Source organism: Brachyistius frenatus, unplaced genomic scaffold, assembly GCF_029030835.1.
Source record: "Brachyistius frenatus isolate BFR_SWC_R1_liver_20210118 unplaced genomic scaffold, ASM2903083v1 Contig_13, whole genome shotgun sequence".
NCBI classification, from domain to species: Eukaryota; Metazoa; Chordata; class Actinopteri; family Embiotocidae; genus Brachyistius; species Brachyistius frenatus.
The window spans coordinates 4,015,271-4,020,935 of NW_027210612.1; positions in this window are offsets into that span (position 1 = coordinate 4,015,271).

Here is a 5,665-nt window from a genome sequence, read left to right on the forward strand (position 1 = left end):
ACCCGCTCACAGTGCTTTGAAAATGAGTTTATTGCTCGCAATAACAGAATTGTTGCTCTACACCCAACCTACTTGCTGTTTTTTGCTCCTTGCAACATCTTTCCGTTGCCCAAAATCAAGTTGGGACAGAAGGGCCTTAATTTTGGCTCTATGAGGATATCCAAAGTAAACTGCTTATTATGCGGGACACAGTTACAGAACAGGACTTCTGGGGAGCATCCAAGCTGGGCAAATAAGCTGGGAGCAGTGCATAGCTGCACAGGGGGATTTTTGGTCATAGGCACATCTCCTTACCTTTGCTCGCACCTTATATGTTGCATTGGGCCATTTTCTGGAATGGCTGATGTTTTTACTTCTGTTGACAGAGTATTTTGCAGCTAATAATTTCTTTAAAATCTGAATTTATATGTCCAGCGTCTGTGCTAGGGCCGAATAAATTTGCAAACTGTTGGTTGTTTTTTTAGGTTTCCATCTCTGTGAAAGGTTTCCCTAAGTCTTAGATATGTGATTGCTCAGTGGGTATAATCAGTCCATGTAGATTTAAAATGTGCCCCATACAGAATCTACTCCACACATATAGCACTACAAGACCCAGAAGGAACTGGACACGGCCACAAGTGTGGATAAGTGAGTATAATGACATCTGGTGTAAATAATAATGAAGAGGGGGTACTATCATCTCAGTTCCTATGTTGCTTTAACCTCTTTCATGTCTCAAGTGCTTGGACACTGGCAAAATCTATTAGTACCCTTTTAGAATTACAATGCAGTGAATATCATCCTATCTAGTGTTTTGTTCAGGTAATTCATGGAGCACTTTGAACAAAACTGAAGCATCAAGATGAAAACCATTGTGCCTTGTGTACAAATGGACACTTGCTTATTTCATTGCACACATTTCATCTATATGGAAATGAAATGATGCACTCTCAAGCCTTGTTTGCTTGTTTGTGTTGTCCAGCAGGGACAATGGAAGGAAAATAAGAATTGGCTGTGTGCTGGGAACTTTTGTGAAGGAAGCTCTTGTGGCATTATTTCAGGGCAAGAGGAAAAGAGGGCTGGATAAAAGAGATGTCCAGTGTCACAGGCAGCCCAAATTCCTATTTTGGTGAATAGTACACAGGTTTTTGTGAGTATGATTGCCATTTTTGCGGTCATGAATACATGCTTTCTTAAAGATACAAAAAAGTAATTAGGCTGTATAACCCTTCAGTTGTTTATTTTTGGTTTAGCACAGTTGAAGAAAAAGGGAAAGTAACAGCAATTTGCGTATTTCTTAACAAACTGGTTGTGCACTTTAAAACTATGTTCTCTTTTATTTTGATATGTCCTAACCGGACCATAAATATATTACAGATAACGCAGTATTATGATTTAAATGTCAAATAAATTAGGTCAATATCAAAATGAACGCGCATGTGCGTAGTGGGGAATAGAGGTTAATAACTTGTGAAGCAGCTACCGAAGGAAGCAGAAAGACGAGACTTAAAAGTTCAAACAAACAGGCAGAGCGGATGAAAATATGAGAATATTATCAAGATATTGTTACTTTCAAGAAGGAGGACAATAGATAAGAAATAAAGGAAAATCAGAGTCATATTGATTAAGAAAACAAGGAATTGAATGAGATGATTTCTGTATGTCTTATTTGGATTTGGTCAAACAGGTGAGTCACATCAATGTGATTTAGGAGATAGAAAGATCAAATACTTCACATGGATTTCCAAGATGAGCATGTACAAAGGCATGCCTTCCAATATCAAACATGGTATTTTTAAATGTGCATGTAGTTGATTGAGAAAAGAAGCATCTTCAAGCCTTTCAGCCACAACCTTTTCAATTCCCAACTTCCATTTCCTGCCTGAAACAGAGTACAAAGAGATCATTGTCTGCTGGTCGTGTCCACTGGCATTGGGAAGTTAAGGCGGAGAGAATTAGGAAGGGGCAGGAACAGGTCTCCCAACTACAAGGTAACAAGGGAAAACCAATCCCACCTGGAATTATCTTGATACTGGAGACACAAGGCTCACCAGACAGCGGATCAATGGGTCTCTGGGAGGAGAAGGAAAGGAGGAGGGGTCCAAAGCAGGATATTGCCCCAAAAGAAAGTGTGCCACGCTGTGTCCAAATTACCCCCAAAGTTGTGGAGGATCCAGTTACCTGTTCAGATGTTTTAGTTTGAATGTTCACTTGTCTGTTTTGGCTGTATGCCCACGCTACACCTACCAAGGATCTGGCTTTGGGACTAGTATTACAGATTACAATGACACAGAAGTGTCCAACAAGCTTTATTCTGTTTAGATTTACTACACAACATAAAGCACATGTCAAGCTGACATGAGAAAAAGCTTTGTTGGATTGGATCCGGTTGTCATTTGGAGGTGAAATTGCTTCTCAATTTGAATTACTTTAACAGATTTTGATCTGGTTTTGGAGGTCAAGCAAGGAAAACAAGCAAGTTTGGAAAAAGTTATACAGCAATTAAGTGATCAACAAGATGAATTGAGCATCAGAAGAATGGATCTGAATGGTTTAAAACAAAGGTTTGCACAGGGTCTCCAATAGTGTGTGTCATTGCTGGTGCCTTTTACTTTCACGACAAATGTTCATACAGACTGAAACACAAAAAAAGTGACTTACTTATAACTGTCAGCATTTACAAAATGCCTGACAAAATTAAGTTAAAATTTCAAATACAATGTTAAGTGATGCCTCATTCATTGCTATCACATAATAGCAACATTTTAAACAGTAACTAACAGAAAAAACAAAGCCTACAGTGGGTACGGAAAGTATTCAGACCCCTTTACATTTTTCACTCTTTGTTTCATTGCAGCCATTTGTTAAAATCAAAAAATCAAAAGAAGAATTGTATCTGGTTAACGATAAAGCGGATTATTGATGTCTGTGTTCTTTCTGCACATACCCTCCCTTTTAAATGCGCGGGAACATATGCTTCTTCCTAAACTTTTCCAAAAATGGCAGCTTCCAAACTAAACTGGAGCACAGCTGATTATCTATGATACAAACTCTTAGAGAACTGAACATTACTGACACCTGGCATGCATTGTTATCAAGCTGTTTCTTGATTAAGAGCAACAAAAAAATTGCAAATCCTGCCCTGAACAGATGATTACCCATCCTTTTTTTTTTTTTTTTTTATTAACCATTTTATTCAGCGAAGACCTGCCCTACTCTGGCTCTGATTGGCTAGTACTTGATGTCTTTGTTGTTTGGTTGGTGAGATGGTGGATATGAGGATCAAAGCCAATGATAAGAAGACTAGTGGCGGATTTTTGCAGGATACAGTTGGGGGAAAAAAATGGGTCAAATTTTGAAAACACTAGAATGCATTAGATCACATCCATGGAAACAGTTGATCCAAAATAATCAATAAGAATGAAAAAAACATTGTGTATGTAACAACAGCTATTGAAGTACAACTCCACTGGCCTTCCTTTGATATTTCATTGTTTTTGTAAGGCAGCTTCCAGGATCCATTACTGATCAGTTAACAAGTGATATATTCATAAAGTCTTTAGGAACATGCTGAGAAAAAAAATCTGACTTTGCCCCTTAACCTAGCTAAGAAGTTTTCTTTAACAGTCTCTCCACCACTCTCATCTCCAGACGCTACCTGTTTACTTCCCAGTACAAGCAGATTCATTAAGACTGAGGCTCTCTTGTTTTCCTTTATCCACCAGCGCACATTGCTCTTCCCCTCGCCTGTTGTCTGCCTTTATGAAAGCATTAGGCATCCTCTTTGAGCCAACACACATTGGAAATGAAAGAGCAGAACACTCTTGGTCCTCGCCCTCCCAGTCACCACCACCATCCCAGCCCTACAATGCACTCTCGTCTAGTGCCATGTTTCAAGCGAATGTCATCATCCAACATCTATGAATGAGTAGAGCGCGCCACGTCACATATTGATCCACTCCCTTTGTGAGGCCTTCCAAGCTTGTGATAATTAGCATCGTCCATTAGCGACTTTGCCGAGCTAACATACCCATTAAGAGTCAAAGCTTCTGTTCTTCTCTGTGAACATTCATTTGGCCCGGATTTTCTTCTTTAAAGAGCATAATAAGGGAATGGTAAAATACATTGTGGATAGATGAAAAGTGGAAAATATAAAGTGGGTGTTTAAATGCATTAAAAGGCATCTAGATTTAATTAACACCCTAGATAGCTGGCAGCTTTGTTCGTGTGCTGTAAATGATCATCTTAGGAAAGAAGAGAGCTATAATTTTGAGTATGTTTTTTAAAGGTGCTTGCGGAGACATTGCAGGGTTAGGGTCACAACCCAAAGTTATAACTTCTCTTGGCCCACTTTACTACCAAAAGAGTCCAACACAATACAGCACGTTTTTACTCATCCCCTGTATTTTTGCAATTTGCCTTTATTAGGTAAGGAAAAGGTGTGATGCTGAGAGACTTGTTAGGAACAAGCACACGACTTCCTGACTCATACTGACGATGTTCATTTCATAAAAGTGGACAACAATAGATAAAACAGGAGATGGACAGGTTTGTGAATGATGATGTAATACTTCAGGAAGAATACGATGTTCGGAGATCCATCTATACAGAACATAAAAAGTAGCTTCAAACAAAACATGTTGACACTTTGTGGAATTGTTCCTTCGGCGGTCCAGACCGGGGTATTGATTGCAGAACAAGAGGTTCACATCTACCTGTTTACTTTCTCTGTTTACTGTTTGCATTTCTCTGGTAAGCAAAGATATTATTTCTCTGTTGAGGACCCTAGAAAAGCAGCCACCCTGCGCTCAGTGTTCGACCCCAGCACCCACTGTAGCACTACTGATATAATGAGACACTGTGGAGAGAAACTACTAGTACCAGTAGAACCTCTCGGTGAGACATCCAAACAGTCGCTTCCACTCTCGCCTGTATGGATGGCGTTCTGGGAGGCATGCATGTCATGTTGACCTTACTGCCCATCAGCTGGGTAAGAGGGGAAATGAGTACAGGGTATGAGAAGGAGGGAGCGCCAAAGTAAAGTGCTCACCCTGAGCCATTATGATTAACCATCAGCAGTTTTTGTGTAATCATCGGCTACGTGCACACTGCAGAATCCTGTATGGAAAGAGCTGCAGAGGAAAATCAATCACATTATATTACTGTGGACATGCTTTATTGACCTCTGTTGGTGTTCGCACATTTCATACTTGATTTGTATCTACTGGCGGGCATTTAGAACAATGTGGGCAATTTGGGCAATGAGGAAAAACAGGGCAGCATTTTCAAGCCCGAAGCCCATGTTTATAGATTGAGTGCTACTTCACGAAAAAGAGCAACCTATTTAGATGCACTTCCTGCATACATCTCATGAAATACTCAGAAGCGATTGATGAAACCGTTTGTGTGTGTGTGTGAGTGTATACGTATATGTATGTACATCAGGGCTGCTCCCCAATATGCTACTAACCGTTAATCGACCAAGTTTTCACTCGTTGTTTAGTCGTACCGAGGAACAAAATCCCCTTACGCTGCACTCAATCAGACATGTTGTCAGTAACTTACAACATTTGTTACCAGCCAAGCCTTCTCCTTTAGGAAGGTGTTCTTGTGTGTAAACAGGGGGTGACATGTTCAGTAGGCCCTTGTTGTGGGAAGTGAACAACTCTCTCATGTGAGTAGTAGC